The 17549-nt window shown below is 39.6% G+C and overlaps 2 long non-coding RNA genes across 2 annotated transcripts in view; one reads left to right on the top strand and one right to left on the bottom strand.

The window, feature by feature from the left end:
* Window positions 1–17549, top strand: part of LOC125693850 (uncharacterized) — a 166499-nt gene that overhangs the window by 107860 nt on the left and 41090 nt on the right. Inside the window, exon 3 of the long non-coding RNA XR_007377275.1 lies at window positions 13978–14063. This is a non-coding gene — a long non-coding RNA (uncharacterized LOC125693850). The remainder of the gene's footprint in view (window positions 1–13977; window positions 14064–17549) is intronic.
* On the bottom strand, window positions 14082–17283 carry LOC125693852 (uncharacterized). Its single transcript, XR_007377279.1, has 3 exons — window positions 16972–17283; window positions 14799–16869; window positions 14082–14567 (listed from the first exon to the last, which is right to left on the bottom strand). It is a non-coding gene; the product is annotated as an uncharacterized LOC125693852 (long non-coding RNA).

Genomic DNA, 17549 nt, shown 5'->3' with positions numbered 1-17549 from the left:
CAGCTGCACAAAACGCAACCAGGCCCGATCCCTGCATAGCCAGCTCTGGTTGTTCCTGCAGGGAATGTATATAATATTTATGGCAAGGAGTCTTCTGCTACATCCAAAGGCATAGCAGTAGTGATATTCACGCAAATGTGCAACAACACACATTTATTTTTGCTCTTTTGTAGGATATTTTGCAGGTGTTGAGCTTCTTGGGAGGGTTTCTCTGTGTATGTGCATCCACAGCTATACTCATACATTGTACATCATCAATTTCCCCAAAATCTCTGATTGAATAACATCGGCAATGGAGGTGGGGACTCTGGAGGCTGATTACTCTTCATGATGATCTGAGGGGAACACAGAAAGGTGGCCTTCAGGTTGTTGCCTGCAGTGCAACAGCAAATCAAGGAGCCAAAGGCATGGTCTGACAAGCACCATATTCATTTTCCAAGAACAAGTTTGTCGGCTTGTATTGAGCCTGCTGAAAATGTAGCCAGCATTTATGCTGGCAATAACAATACCCCTGCTTATGCATATATAATGTTACACTGACATGAACGTTTCCTGTGATACAGAGAGTTGCATATCAAAATAAAAACCTATTCATTAGAAAAAAGAATGAAATTAATATACCCGAACATAAGGAAGATGTGCTGGCTTAGTTAAATAAGGCGCAAATGGTATTATTTAATTAAAATCTAGAGTGCAGCTGCTACAGAAAATTCTAGCCAGTTTCAGATAAAAAAAATATGCCCCAATAATGTTTATCAGCATCGTTTTAACACTAAACTCAAGAACAAAGTAGGGGTGAAGGTTTTGGATATGTGTGCACACATAATGCACATGTATATATCTGTGTCAGTAACAGGAGGAGAGAAAGGAAGGGTGGAAGACAAATGTGTTCAAATACAGTTCTTTATTGATGAAAAGTATAAATAAAACTACAGTTTGTGTGAGCTGGTGGCCCAGAGGCTGGGAGGATGCACAGTGAGTGCTTGGAGACTAAGGATGATGGGATGATACTGTGAGCCCCTTTGTGTGTGGGCACAAGCCATGGTTTTCTGTCTTTTACCACCCAGGTGCACACAGTGAACATCTCAAAAAAAAAAAAAAAAAGGCTTTGTTCACTGAGAAATGATTTCAGTTACACAATTTTTCAGTTTTCTCCAAGAATGATAAAGATGCATTTATTTTCTATAAAGAATAATTATTTTCACCGCTGTTGCTAAAACTTGATATGTTAATGCTTTATTTTACTACTTAACGCAGAGCATTTCAGCTTTTCAGAGAAATAATTGCATGTAGTACACTAGCAGAAAAAATAGCAACTTTTGGATGATGATTTTGAGGAACCAAGCTGTTACATAAACTAAGGAAACAAACGCAGCCCTATGGGAAGTTTTGGTGGCATTATTATTTATTATTTTAGTAACTATTTTTACAGAGCTGTAATTTTGCATGACACACTTCAGTATTACAAAGGCAAGTGCTCAGAGATGTGGTCAAGCAGTACCCTGCTGCCCAACAGAAGAAGAGCTGGGAAACCAACATTAGGCTTTTCATTCTGCAACTGGTAATCAACATTGAGCTGCTCGTCTTTTCTTCCCACCCCAGAACTGGCAATCCAGGTTTCTGGGGCTATGTCTTGTCTCATCCTTCCTTGGTGTATTGCTTCCTCTGGAGCAGGAAGTTTTTAAGCAGGATCTCAGAGCCCAATGGATCCTCATGGAAACAGACCTGAGTTTTTCACCTGTTTCCCTCCTGGTGAGCAGTGAGAGCAGCCAGAGAGGGCTGGGAACAGGGCGTGTGGTGCCTTGCACTGGAAGCATGCAGCAGGTAGGGGTGGGAAAGGAGGAGAATGAGACCAGAAGGGAGGATATGGGCTGAACAACTTATTATCATTTTATTAATTAAATCCCCAGTTGGAAAAGTATAACTTATTGGTAATGAACATGGGTTTTGATAACATTTTAATAATTCCAGTCTTTTATTTCTGTTCCTGAAATAATTGATGTTTGTAGTGTTTTACCCTTCTTGTAACATTTTTTCCAGAACACGTATAGGTCTTCTAGGCTTTTTCTCTCTGTCCGTTATTTCATGTTCTCTGTATAGCATTTGTTTGGAAATTCAAGGCAAATAGTTCACCTTTTGTCTACAAGTGAAATTCATGATGTGTTGGAATAGATTTCGCTTACTCAGAGCTGGTCTCTGCTTTCGCTATGTCCAGGGTCCCTTTGTGTGAGTTCTGGGTAGCATTTCCTGGGGGGAACCCCTGACCATCCAACTCAAACTGCACTCCCCAAACTGCTCTGAAGAAGTAAGCAGGGCCACTTGGCCAGCTGATGAGCCAGAAGTGGGGAGTAAGGCGAACCAGAGAAGGTGAGAGATAAGAGTGCAGGACCAGGGACCTGGTCAGTGCTAGTGGGATCATGGATCTCACAGAGGGCAGAGCACAAGCAGATGGGATCATCCTTCAGAGCCTTCTTCAGTTGTGCTGGTTTCCCTGGTCTCATCTGTAAGACCCATGAAAGAAGCACTGAGACTCCTCTCTGCTCTGCTCAGCCATGTGCTCGGGGGTGGAGGAAGCACAAAGGGTCAGTGTGTTGCTCTGAGCCATCACGCAGCACGGGGGGCTGCCACCAGGAGCTGGATCAGCTCTGAGTGACACCCTCTGCTCCTCCTGGGCACAGCACACTGGGTTGAGGAGGCTGAACACTGCGTATGTACACACTGGGTAATTAAAATTAGACCACTGTAGTGTTACTAGGGCATGTTTTGGTGTGTTACACACACTGCCTGAATCTCAGATGCTGAAATATCCACACAGCTCTTCGTTCTTTTGGGAGCAAGGCACAGTTTTCCCCAGTGGCAGGGATAGCTTCTGATCCTCCAGCCTCCCACTGTCCACTGTCACTGCAGCTCACAGTCACTGAGTGGCCCGAGGAATAGCTGGCACTCAAGGACCCCCCTCCAGTGCCCATAACTCTGAAACTACATGACATCTTAACCTTTATGAAATTTCTTCAAGACAGCATTAAAAAACACCCAAATCCTTCCTGACCTTTACATTTTAGTAGATGGTTTTTTGTTTTGTTATTTTTTTCAAATTGATGTTACTGTATTTTTTTCTTTAGCTGTGGCATTTTTAAGCTAGTTCAAGAGGAACTTTACTTTGCGTTTCCCATCCCGATTGAGCCCAATCATTAATCATAAAAGGGAAAGCACTCCAGCCTCAAACCTAACTCCATAATGTTTTTATGTTTGTGACATTTTATCTCTCTCAGCCGGTGGGAAGTTCTTATCCTTTTAATTTACAATCTGTTAGGTTTCAATCTGACTCTAGATACTGACTTCCTTTGTAGCTCTCCATACCATCCTTACCCCCATTTCACCACGCTGTGGCTTGGTGATTGTGTATCAGGTGTACGGATGATTCAGTGCATCTCCCAAGGGGATCAGTGATTGCTGCCCTGGATCATCAGGCGGCTGACCCCTTTTCATGTGTGGGAAATCAAGGTATCTTCAGTAGGAAAGCCAGTGGTGCAGTTTGACAGTAATACACTGCTTAAATCTAGAACTAATCTGTTGAGTGCTTCAGCAAAGCTATCTTAGTGTAAAACTAACATAAGAGAGGAATCTATCCTGGTGTCTTTACACAGAACTGTGAACATTTGTAAAGAGGAACTGGAAACTTGAAAGGAAGCATTCTAGTTTCTCTACAGGATTTGCTCTTTTTAACGTTAGTAGAAGCTGAGTATCCTGCAGTGCAAAGCATTGTGCTTTTTACAAGGGAAAACTTTCCACATTCATATACAGCCTTTATCTAGCATAATCTCATAAAATCTTCCATGATATCAGGCAATTACAACATTCAAGGCTCAGAGTCTAAATGCTCTCTAGTGGTGCTATTGGATTTGTTTATACAGTATTGTTCTGTTGCAAGTCGAGTGCAGATCTGCAACAGCTTTGTCGGCGCAAAGATGAGTTCTGCTAAGCCTGTGTAAGTCTCTGCTCTTTAGCCTAAAAAACTGAAGGTCAGTTCAAAGCTGCTTGTTGAGGGAAACTAATCCTGCAAACAGTACATTCGCTGGCCATTATTTTCAAATCCAAACTATCTTATAGTCATGAAATGGAAAGTTTATGGGGAAAACAAATGCTGCATTTATTACTGTGATGCAACATTCATAAAATATATTTCACTGGGGGGGAGTTTACACAGGGGGTAATGAGATTTTTCCTTTATACATTATTTATAACTGCTTAATCCAGGTGCTGTAGGTTATTTTTTTATCCCTCAGATTCTCAGCTACAAAACACCTCTGTATTTCTAATTTATTTCTGCTTACAATACAGATGTTCTCAATTGTGTCTCTAACTACATTTCAACTGTTATGATCGCTTTTATTTGTTTGTGTCACTGTACACTTAGAGGTTGAATGTGCATTACACAATAGTTAGGTTCCAAGCAGCCTGTAAAAGCCTCTGGTGATTTAGTTACCAACAAATTAAACTATGCCTAACAGTAATATCTTTATCATTAGTGGTTTTAATCTTCAGATGATTTCCCTGCAGTTTTTATTGCTCTGTGCATGGGCTCTTATATCTTCACATAAAGGTTTCATCCTTTTAAACAGCATATTTCAAGATGACCATTTGGAAACAACATTTGGAGGAACATTTGGGTTGCGTCCTCTAACTAAATTTCCAAGCTGTTGGTAACGGACTAAAGAAAATGTGGTCTGCACTGAATACTAAAGAGCTGCAAATGTAAGAGCCTTGAAGGTTATGTGTAAATATTGACATTTTTATTTTATTTAGCATACAAAAAATGAACTTGCAATGTTGCTTATCTTGATCATACAGCAATGACCGCATCTGCATCATCTGAGATCTGTTCCTCACACTTCTGACTTTCATAGATGTTCCAGAGTTTTATCATTGAGGATGTTATTATGTCTCTGATTAGACAACTGATATATGGGATTGAGTGTCCATATAGGAACATGTCAACTAGAAAGCAACAAATGGAGGCAAAGAAAAAAAATCCTTTCATCTTCAAAGGCCATGTTATATGTGCAGATATGGATCCTGAAAAAAATGTTAAGGTTCTTTCCTGAGACGTATAATGGGACTTTACGGCATTCAGTATCCAGCAAAATAAGGTCTTTGGTTCATCATAAAGGAAGTAGAAAAATGACTGTAACATTGCTTATACCCCAGCTGTTCTTTCAGTTAGCCATACTGCCCTTCTCCCTTCAGTGTGAGTCTGTTGTCATTTCTTTTTTAACCACAAGTTTCTGTAGAAAACCTCAAGGTCTGCAAATTTACATGCTTCTTTTCCTAAAACACTGAAAAAGAATCCAGGGTGAAGATAATAAAGCCTGCAGTTCTTCCGAGCTATTGTTTATTCTAAAGGCATTTAAATGTTCAGTACTGAGATGGTCACTGCACAGTTTGTAATCCCAAGGTATGAAACACAGCAGTCCCACAGCATTCCTCTTAGATCTAATCAGAAGGCCATGAGATCTTGGCTGTTCACACTGCAGAGAGGGGTAATAGCTCCATGAATGGTGCTATAGCCACTGAAAATCCCCACCAGTGACTCAAGAACATGTTAGTTCTCTCTCTGGGCAGCCTAAGCTGAACACCAACAATATCAGGATTTTTTTTCCGAAGTATCTGTTTCCCCTTTTTAAACACAGTATGTGCATGAAGCCTTGGCACGCTGGTTGCCTCAGCTGGGTGCCTCTTGTGCTCCTCTGGCGTGTGTTGGTTTATTTATTTTTTTTTATTTCCACATGTGAGAGAAGGATTTAATAAATTGCAGGATCATAAATTTCATTTAGGGGGAGGGAGAAAGAACAGTAACTTCTTTGTGCTACATGGAGACTGTATAATTTGCATAAATATTGCCTGTCTCTTTGGCAGATAGAGTAATTAAGAAGTGACCAGCATTGCTCTTGTTTGGTCATACTCCGTATTCTTGTATAAGATAAGTTTCGTTTATTCTTTCATTTATTTATTTGCCACAGAGTTTCTGGTTCCCCAAGTTCCCTATTTTTATAGGACATGGGAGTGAGCTGTATGGAGAGGTGCAGTGCTTTGCTTACAGAGTTACTTTTCTCAAATTAGTGAATATGTCCCTAATTCACTTTTCTTGAAGAAAGCCAGGCATCAATGTACTCAGGCCAGCATGCTTTTGGCAGCTCATGCAAAGTGTGAAGAACACATGCGATTTGTCCTTTTTAATTTATTCTTCTCTGCCCTGTAATAAAGTAAGCAGCCGTATCCTGTATCAGTTAAAGCTTCTGAGAAGGCTCCTTTTGTGCTTCCAGAATGGTCCTGTAGTGATAGCATAGCACTGTGGAAATAAAAGACATGAGACATATGCAAATGATGAAATCTGTGTCTGACAGGGATGGACCCATTTCTCCCACCAGCCCAATGTGGTGGCTGCTGGGTATGTGTGTCTATATCTAATCTATAGCTGCGCTCAGAAAATGGCTGCATCATAGAACTGACAGGACCAGGTCCCACACCAGCCAGTCAAGGAACAGTGGTGGGTTATTAACTTTGATGATCACCTATTCAAATGAGCTGAGAAAATTAATTCCCTCTGCTTCTCCAATTCTGGAAAACGAAACAAAAGAGTGAAAAAATCTGCAAGGACTAAGGAAAGGTTTTAAAAGTAGCAATAAAGACTCAAGCTTTTGGAAGAATCAGCAGCTTTGAACACAAGAGAGGATCAGGGCAGAATACTTTATAGCAGAGGAGTTCCACTTAACAGTGGGACTAACTAAGGTCAAAGAGAGCTGATGTAATGGGAGAGAGGCTAAATACTTAAGAGGAGAGCTCTGAGTTGCAGGAAAAAAGCATGCACATCTTTGAGGAACTTGATATTACCCAAAATGTTGTGAATTTGGAAAATGCACGTAGAATTTACTGGGTTTAGTGGAAATGTTTGTCTTTGTGCTTTATGAGAGTAATTTTGCTAGGAGGGGGCTGGGTCTGAGTGCAGCTAGACTGTATGCTATTGTACTGCAGAAGAAATAGCAAGCAAAGATTCTCCACCCAGTAAAAATGCTGGAGGGGTCTAAAGCAGAGACAGTGCTGTTGCCTACCTATTTCTAACAGAAGCTTAAAAAGTAACTTGATTTAATATTACCTAGTTTTGGAGCTTGCATTTCAAGAAATATAGTCCAGCTGGAGAAGAAAGCAAAAGGAATAATCGGGGATCTAAAAAAATGATCTGTGAGGTAAGATTGAATGATCTGCGGTTGTCTAACCTAAGCAAGAGGTCTTCAGCTACATGAAGAAAAAGAAAACAATCCCTTCTTAAATTCCTGGGGAAAAGTGAGTACCAATAGGCTTCAGTTGCAGTAAGAAAGATGTCTGTTAATCATTAGGAAATACTCAGTATTCCTTTGGAATTCCATGGTGTAGTGCAGTAGGTCGGGAAGGGGTAGCGCCTTTGTCACTGAACATCTTTATGAATAGGCCAGGAAACATATGGAAGTAATGACACAGACGAAGCAGGGCCTTTGTTGACCTTGTATGCCTGACAACTTTCTGAATACACAAACTGGTCAGCTGGACCCAGTGAGTAAAGTTAAGCAAGAGACAAAGGGATTTGGGCCACTTCTGTAGCTGGGAATCCAAGAGAAGATAGGAGGCAGTAAATCCCCTATGTATTTTGACAATGGGAATCTCCCTCAACTTTGAAAGCAGATTTTTGTCAACTTAAAACCATTTTCCTTGCCAGGCCCATACATTACCTTCATCTTATCTATAGAAAGCTCTAGCCAACTGGCTTTCATCCATGTCTTATCTCTGCTAGACACAAGGAAGCTGTAACATATGGCTTCAATGAAAAGGAGACACAGAGCTTGGTGTCATCAGGATATTGAAGACATTGTAGCCTATGCCATTTCACAATATCCTCTAGTGGTTTCATATGGGTTTTGAATAGGAAGGGGAACAGCAATGAACCCTTCGGTACTTTAAGCTGCAAGACCTGGGAGGAAAAAAAGAAACATTTGTCTGTGCCTATGGGATCTTCTTGACAGAGATTGTCAGAACACTTTAAAGTGCTTCTCCTCTCCTGTCGACCATTTTGCCATATAAGTAACACGTAACAGCAAACAGAAAGTAGACTCAATGTCTGGACTTCAGTCTGGTTCACAGTGTTAAAATACGGAATTAGTAATCTTATGGTAAAGAATGTGTGTATGTATGTGGGTCTGTGTGAAGTCATGTAACCATGTAGTGATAGAAATTTTCTGCTTTTGTAAAATTCCTGCTTTCAGTAATCAGAATGTATAATCTGACTTATAATTGGAAGAATACATATATAGTTCAACAATTTTAGTCCTGACAGCTGTGGAACAAGAACATTTTGCTGAGCTGATTTACTGCAGAGGCCTAGCAATGAGACCTACCCTAGGAGATCGGGAGGACAAATAGTTAATTTCTTAGTTGGTTTAATCAACCATTGAAATACAGGTGAAATTATGTGACCCCTATGTGGAAAGGAGAGGGTAGAATTCAGTGATAAAGATGCAGAGTGGAGGGAGAAAATATAAAATCTCAGTTCACTATTAACAATCACTCTGTAGGCAGACATGCCTTTCCCCCCAGGCTTTCGTCCATCTGGAGTTCCCACCTGCACTGTGCCAAACAAGATTTAGCTTAAATGCCCAGCCATTTATTTGGAGAGTATCGTTGATATATATTTTTTGTTCATATGAAGATTTGCTAAAAACCAGGTATGTTATCTGGTCTTGAAAAGTCTTTGTTTTCCATTTAAAAAGCAAATAATTGCATTGTTTAGATTTTGTGCTCTTTTCTGCCCTTGGTGATGAGAAAACCATACTGAAATTACAATATGCACCTGCATGTACCTGAGCTGTAATAATGAAGATAAATTAATTACTCCAGAATCAGGTTAGTTCACCTGCCTCAGCCATTTCAGCCATTCATAATCACCAGGAAGTCCTAGAGGCCCCATATTCATGACTGGATTTTTCAAAATAGAGCACTACTAATAAGGCCATCTGACCTTTCTCCTTTCAGTGCTGTGATATTTGGTGGACAAGACATAAAGCATCCCAGTGAACAACATAGGGACTGACACAGAGGAGATGGTGCGTGACTGAGATGTTGAAATTGACTTACCACCACTGTCCCATCAATGTAACAGAAAGAAAGGGAGTTCTACATACTGGGATTGTTGCAGAATAGGAGCAAAGCAAATTAGTGAAATCCATCTTGTTTTCACATAACAAATACCAGATGAGCTGGAGTGATGCTGTGCAGGAGATTGCAATGAAAATATGCAGCTTGTGATAAGCTGACAGGAGCTGGACTGAGCACAAATATCTTAGAAACATCAGTGGATAAATGCAAAAGTTTTGTTTTCTTTCAAAAGTGTGTTTGCTATGCTTCTCTTTTCAGAATATAACACATTGCATTAATACCAGCATCTATATTTATAACACCTTACACTTCCTAAGTGTCCATTTTGTGCATTTTGTATGTTCTTTTTTTTTTTTTTTTAATGGACATGTTTTAATTATCATTAGAAATCTGTGACCAAGGAGATTAGACTTGTTCAGCAGGACTGTTTTCTCAAGACATCCTGGCTGCAGTGGAGTGACTATGATGACTCTTGCACAGGTGGGCAGATGGGGCAAGGCTGGTTGAGGTGACAATCCTGACAGTCCTAGCTGAGGAAGCAGAGCCACTGCATTGGACTGATGTATGATAAAATTGCTTCTCAGCAAATGTAGCCTGTCTTATTCTTTCTGCTAGATGTAATGGAAGAAATAGTTAACCAAAACAGGACGACAGCAACAACATATGTTTTGGCAAAAGGCCATGAGGGTTTATATCAGTTAGCGTTGTGTGTTTGTTCCATACCAACTAAAACCATTTAAACTCCGTGGGAAATATTGAAGAATACAAACACATTCACAAATTTGATTGACTATGGAAGGCTGTAAGATAGATCACAAATGATAAATTCAGCTTGAAAAACAAGCAACATGAGAACAAAAGTTGAAAATGATGTAACTGAGAAACAGTCTTCTAGAGAAATAATCTAAATTTTGATTTCTGCTAAAAGACAATTATAAATGTGGAATCGTTCCCTCACTCTCAAGAGAAAGAGATCTTGCACTGAGGCTACCTGTGGGAGTCAGCAGATGCCTTTGGGTACACTGAGAAAAACAGTCCTTCAGATAAGATGACTGATTTAGTGAAATCTAGTAGTTTTTTTATTCCAATTCTGAGAATGAATCACATGGTTTTCTACAGATAATTGGCTGGTGTCCACTAAGTCTTGAAAATAACTTTACGTCCTACTTTGTGATTGACATCTCACTAATTAGATGGCTTTCAGCTGGGGGAGTTTTGGTGATCTGGCCTGCTGCAGTTAGGTGCCAGGACCCTTGGCATACTCTTTGCAGCTGTGCTGCAGACTTCCTGCTAGGAACTTTGTGATTAAGCTCCATTATCCAACTTCCACCTGTCTGGGAAAAGCTCATCAATTTAATACAGTTTTAGAAATGGCTCCTTATGGGTACAGCTAGTGGCAGTTATGCAGGTCAGATGATTCTCTGGAAATTCTCTGGTAAACCACACAGTTTAACAAAGTTACTGATTCAGAACCAAAGTGAGTAAGATGGCAAATTTCATCATGTGTTTGAAACTGTTTTGTGTATTTATGGATTTTTTGTATGTGCAGTCCAAAGCATTACAGTGGCCTTCAACAAAGATAGCTCTCTGTATTTAGCGCTAACATCAAGGTAGCTTTTACTTTCTTGTTTTGCTCTGTACTCTTGTAGTCCTGGAAGAGCTTCCAAGGGTCAAGGTAGCACTGCAGTCATGTAGAGTTCTTTGTCTTCAACAACAAAGATTTAGTAATCAGTAAAACCAATGGACCAAGGCCAGTAGAGGCATAAACAGTGACTGGACTTCTTGAGCCCAGCTCTTAAATGGTGTAAGTGAACCTACTGTGGTCCAAAAAATCTCACCTTTTTTTGGATCTTCTTTGTGTCAGTAGCTTAAAGGCTAAACTAAGACAAAAGGATTGGAGTGACAGCAGTAAAAAGAATTGTAATAAATCTAAGGCATGGCATAACTGTTTTATTTTGTCTTTTCTTGTTAATTGCTTTTCCTTCTTCATGTCTGTTTCTGCACCTATTTATACAGGAGATGAACAAGGCCAGAAACTGATTGTACCAACATTAAGATGTCCTGTAATCAAGGAATGAATGTCCAGGTCTTTCAGCACTTCTGTACTGAAACACTTAGCAGATAGGATTGCAGATCCTGCACCAAACCTTCTTGCTCTGTGACTGTCAGGGATTGGCAATTCATGTATGATGCCTAGGGAGCAAACTTTGAGCTGCTGCGTTTCTACTATTGCAGGTTGTTGTTGTTGTAAGCCATGATTATGAACTGCCCTAAGCTTTGCCTTGTCACTTGTCACTGCCCTGATGCATGCCAAGAGGTAAAGTAAGCAACACGGATGGCACCTGGGAGAAAGGGAGACAGGAGGAACTCAGCTTGGCAGATAGTGGATCACAGCAGGGTGTCAGTAGTTTATTTAGTAAATAGTGGTTTGCTAAACACCCATTCTTTAGCTGCAGTGGATTATTTCCAGCCTCAGTAATATTTTATTATTATTGTTAAGAACAAAAGCATACAGTAGCTATAGGAGAATGGTGGTTCTCCTAGCTAAGATTCATCGCTCATTAACAATTTAGTTGTGTGATTTTAGATGTGCTGGACTTCTAAGTGGTTTTTTTTTTCCTAATTCTTGTCGTACTCAAACACACCCATTTTAATTAGCAAGAAATTAAACTTCCTGCAGGAAGAAAGAGTAGTGTTATCTGGTTTGTGCATAGGCTGCCTCCATCACGCTAATGCATAATCAAAGAAAATACAATTCCAGCTCTGCATATCTGAGGCCCAGTCCTGTGCTCCAGTCTGCCCATCCTCTGCTCGTATAAATGAGTGAGTCCTCAGGCTTTGCTTGGGGCAAAAAGTATCATCTCATAATAAAAATAATTAAAAAAAAAAAAGAGTAATTCTATGCAAGGACTTAGATTTAATAAAATCAGGTACTCTAATAGGCCAGCTTCAACTGTCACTGTGGTGGAAAGCAGGTGATCCTCCTGAAATGTCTGGAGCTGTACCAGTCTCATATTTCAGAGATCAGAAGCAGTTCCAATCTGCTGAAGAATGAAGCAGTTCTGTTATTTGTTGGAAGCAAAAAATCAGTTATCCAAATCAACAGTTTCTCTGCTATGTCCCACCTCAATTTTATACTATAAAAAAAGTTACATGGGTTACATGGGGTGCTCTTCTAAGTATGTTCCACTGTGTTTATTAATAAGGTCTTTTTTTTTTTCCCTTCTTCAGGCAGCTTTTCCTCTAAACAGGACTATTTCTGCACTATTTTTTTTTCTATTTCTATTAAAACCATTCTAAGATCCAGGAAAAAGTTTGATTTTTTTTTTTTTTTTCTGACTTTCTGAAATTACTATAAATATTTCCTGGTAGTTCATGGTGTCTGTCATACTGTTTGTAGCCATGTGTTTTTAAATATTTTAAGTGGGATGTATGAGGGAGGTTAGTTTTACAGCAGGATTTCCCAAACTGAGGTATGGAAGTAGAGGTGAAAAAGCAAATACATCAATCTGCTTCCAGTGCAGGGCGTGCTGATTTGTGCTGGGGAGGAAGGGAGATGAGTGGAAGAGCTCATGTGGGAGAGAGGAACATGGCAGAGACAATTGAAAAGGACCAGTTTACAGAAGTTTAAAGATAAATGCACTTATTTATAGTCAGTAGTCTAAGTTCTGTTGTTTGGCATGAGCTGGTTTCTCAGTGTTTACAGCACTTTCACTGGAGCTATCAGTTAGGGATGGGGGGGGGTGCTGTAAGGGAAGGAGAACATCCCTGTGTGAAAATGCCATGAACTCCTTGCTTACCAAGTGACTTAAGATAATATAAAGGGACTCAGTGTTTTGACTCTAAATGCCAAGGGAGCAATACCTGAAAGGTCTGAGACTGTAGCACTGGACTACACAATTCCCTATTTACTACATATGGTATATTTAGTAACTAATCAGCTAACCTAATAATTTAAAATAGTGTTTGACAAAAAGGTCAAATGTTTAATATTAGGGCTGGGAGAGCCATAGGAATCTGAAGGAGAATGTTCTTTGGAACAGAGTGCAAGATGCAGCTCCTGGCTTTGCTGTTGTCTCTCTCAGTTCCTCCTTTCATTCTGTACAGGTGTCATAATTTCTAAAGTTCAAACAATTCCATACATTTTCTGCTTCTGGAGGATGTTAGTCTGTGGAAATCTCAGTTCCCAGATGACAGACCAAACAACTCTGTCTCTGGAAGCTTCTTCTCCCGAAGTCTTTCAAAAAGAGCTTGTTGAAAAGTGTCATAGTTTCTGGAGCAAACAAAAGTTCCCCAGAGTAGGTGGAGAACTCCGTATTTTGTGGAAATCTTATTAGAATGCAATCAAAGAGACTTTTCAAATTAAATAATTGCTTTATAAAACTTAGCAGACATTATGTTCCAAGTCTGCCAGCCAAATGGATCTCAGCCAGTGGGGTGAGGAGTGAACCAAACCAAGGCTGGGATAAATATGCTCCACTTCCACACTGCCTGTGAACTTCGATATATGCAGAAGCTAGAAATAGCCACAGTGTGCTGCTGATCTATAGCACAACCTGGGCAGCATCAGAGCCTCGTTTCCTCAGTAAAACAGAAAGAAAATACAGTTGTAAATGAGACTAAATGCTGTACTTGGATCCAGACTGTGGGACACACATCTGACTTTATCATAGTTACTATCCTCCCTCAGCTCCTGTTTCTCTGTCTGTCTGATAGTGTTCCCACATTTTGTTCTTCATGACTCCCTTCATGACAGTTAGTAGTTTATTTTTCTGTCATCTTATTTGTCTACAGTGGCCTTGGCTGCTTTATATCTGCCTGTGGGTCCCACCTCAGTTGCAGATGTTTGAACTAACCTGGCTCCTTGCTGCATCTTCCAGGTGAGGAAATTGCAAGTATTATCATGGCAAGCAGAACAAATAGAGGATACACCCTGCACCTCAGATTGCTGTAGCACTTTTTATAAACCCATGTGGCTAATAGCAGACTTCTCATTTCTTGGGTTGGTGGGTTTTTGTTGTTTTTTTCATTTGTTTGTTTGTTTGTTTTTGGTGAATTGGCAAATGTATACTAGAGGAATGAGGTATTTGACATTAAAAATGGGACACACCTTTTAATTCTCATGAAAGCATTATCACGAGAAGCCTTCTTACATCAACAGAGTGAGAACAAGTTAAATATTTTGTTTCAAAGGGATTATCCCTACCCAACAGGGAACAGCTGGCATAAAGCGTTGATCCACCTCCCATTGCAAACATGAGCCAAACTCCTGTTGATTTCGTTGGTACGGAATCAAGCCCTTATTAAGTCCACGACCAGCTTTACACAACTTCTGTCTCTGTCTACTTCCCTCATCCACAGGCTGACCTGCCACCCTGGAGAACCTGAGGTGAAGAGGGCAGTAATGAAACAACCAAAAAAAGATAAACATTTTAAGAGGCAAACGAGTAAAATATCATGAAAACTTGAAATATATTCAGTTGTGCAGTACATATCAAGCAGCCCTACTAACTTCAATCCAGTCCTTCTGTTCTTTCTGTATGAAAGGACACATAACAAGGAGTAAAATGTATCCAGGATTTTCACTCATGAAATAAGGTAGCCTAGATTCTTACCTTTTCTATGTCAGCAAGGTTCCTCTCCAGGCTCTGTCTCATTTCTGTGGCAAGCTGCTTGAAAATGACTATTTTGTTATGGTACCTCCAAGTTCTGTACACAAATCCTTGTGCACAAAGCACAAGTTACTCTGTTACTCAGGAGACCTTACTCTCAGATCTAGAAAGGGCTACAGGTTTCTTCTTCTCTAATCTGAGTGTTCTCGTCAAGAGGAGAAAATAAATTTTAGTAGAACTTTTAGAGCACATATATTGCTAAAAAAAAATCTGGACATGAGTTGGGTCCTAATCTCTAATATCAGCAGGCTTCCTGTCTGTCAACATCCAATCCTTTCACTGTTCTCCTGTTGGAATGCATTTCTGCTCAATGGCAGACCAGGTTGAAACCACCAGTGCCTAGGAGCAGCAAAAAAGGTAATAATGAGTTATTAAGAGCCATATGGAATGTGGCAGTGAAAAAACTGGGGTTGAACTCTCTTATGTTATCTAAATGTTAGTACTTATGAACAAGATATTTTCATATCCTTTCTAATACTTTGAGATAAATTTTCATCTATCATAGCTATCTTCGTTTTACTCAGTTAACAATGAATGATCAGTGAAACATTTTGGAATAGAAAAGACTAGATGATTCATATAACCTCTGATGTGAAGGGTTTTCAAATTTTAAAGTAAAAGTAGTTATGTCTCTTTCACAACATGTAAGAACCAAGAAATGATATAGGAGAGCTAAGAAGTTTGAACTGAATAACACAGTTGGCGAAATGTTCATACTGGTTTGATTTTTTGATAATCAAATTGTGTTTCATTGTTCAGCATTTCCACGAGTTCTCAAACAAAGAAGCTGTCTTCACAGCCATTTCTTTTCACTGAAAGTCACCTTTTGATGATAGTGGTGTGACTGTGTGAGTGTTATATAACTGCAATTTCTATCTCCTGAGGAAGGTGCTGTGCAAAAAGCTGTGTTTCATCTTCTTTATTAAAACTGCCAGAAGATCCAAGATGTGAAAAGGAGTCCAAAGTCTTGCCCAGCTGTGGCTAGCAAGGAATCTAGAAACATTGCCATAACGTTCCTGTTATGCACACGCTTCTGATAAGTCTGTGTGAAGACTGTAGGATCAAATTCTCTGCTGGAATGAAAAACATTTCTTTGGTGTCTGCCACACTTTTAGTACCTGTTTCAGCAAAGACCTTGGTTACTAAATGCTAAAATACAGATTGTATAATCCAACTTGTATAATCAGTGTTTTTATCTTTGTGCCAATGCACATAAAGAGGTAAATGTGATGCATACATGACTTCTTCATGGAACTTCCACTGTTTAAGCCTATGAGTGGTAAATTAAGTGCCCTGTTCAGATAGATTATTTTACAATGATAGCCTTTGCTATTGCATGATTTCCAAAAACATATAAGCCTCTTCTGTGTGGAAGGCTAGATGTGCTGCTCCACTGTTCTGGACCAATATCTGTGGTTTTGCATTTTTAGCTATTTCTTTTGAAATTTCTGGTTAGCTAAAAAATCAAGATATTCCAGGTTATTCTATTTATGAGGAGAAAATGCAGTGAGATACATACAGAGAGACATACTACTTTTTTGCAACAAATAAATAAATAAAAGGGGCAAAGTCCAACTTTTCTGACCCCTGATCAAGTCAAACAACCAGAATAATTTTACTCTGTTGCCTGTGAAATTTTCTTCAGCCACAGCTCATTCCTTATGCTCACCCTTAGCTTCTTGTGGGGATGTGCTGCCTGCTTATCCTGCCTCCTCTCCTCTTTCCTGCAGTGCCTCTTTGGTGGCTTTGCTTCCCACCCACCTCTGGAAGGCACTCAGTGCAATGCTCAGAAGATTCAATTCCTTCACAGTCCATCTCTGAGCAGTCAGGCCTTGCCTGTGCTTTGCTTTGGAGGCTGCATATCTTCACAATGGAATGAGTTGCTCCTTCCCAGCTAGCTCAGCTGAGGGAAAGTGACTGCAAACACCAGCTCTGGCAGTGCTTCATCCAACCAGTCATAAACTGTTTTCTACCAAAATTATTCTCATAACTCTCTTTGCGTAAACAAGCAAGCCTGAAAAGAAGAGGAATAAAACATAGAGTGGTTTAGAATTGTATACTAGGAATAATTAAACTTTTACTAAAATGCTTCTGTCATTTCTCTATTTTTACTCACCGTGAGGAGGACAGCATGTTCTCATCTCTATAGAGTCACATAAACGACTTGATTAAAGTGCATGATGCAGAGCTGAATCTGGGCATTTGAAGCTTCCTTGCTGTTTTCTTAAGGTATTTGTATGATAGATGAGGAAAAATTAAGTCCTCTGCTCCCGTGCTTAGTTCATCTTGTTATGATGTAGATATATTTTCCACACATTTGCAAATAGGGTAAAGAACAAGAGTACTTTAGCTATTTAGAGTCTTTAGAAGAAGAAAGGCAGTTTAGATTACCAGCAGCCTACAGTCTGCTTGGCACAAAAATGTCAGTTTTAATGGCAAAGTTCAGGATAAAACTGTGTCAGCTAATTTAATCATTTACCATGAAATACCAGTTATCTTAATCTTACATGCAGTCCTTCAGTCTGCTGCATATTTTTTGTAATTGAATCCTGACCCTAAAAGGGAGCAAGCAAGGAATTTGCTATTCAATGAATAGTTCAACTCTAAATGTTTCTGTTTATAAATTGTATTTGCAGCATTGTCGGATATTTTAATACTGAGTAGCTAATATTTCTGATGAGTCAATTTTTTTTT

The sequence above is a fragment of the Lagopus muta genome, chromosome 5 (assembly GCF_023343835.1).
Source record: "Lagopus muta isolate bLagMut1 chromosome 5, bLagMut1 primary, whole genome shotgun sequence".
In the NCBI taxonomy this organism is placed as follows: domain Eukaryota; kingdom Metazoa; phylum Chordata; class Aves; order Galliformes; family Phasianidae; genus Lagopus; species Lagopus muta.
The sequence above is the reverse complement of the archived record's forward strand: the minus strand, read 5'-3'. Positions and strand labels throughout refer to the sequence as shown.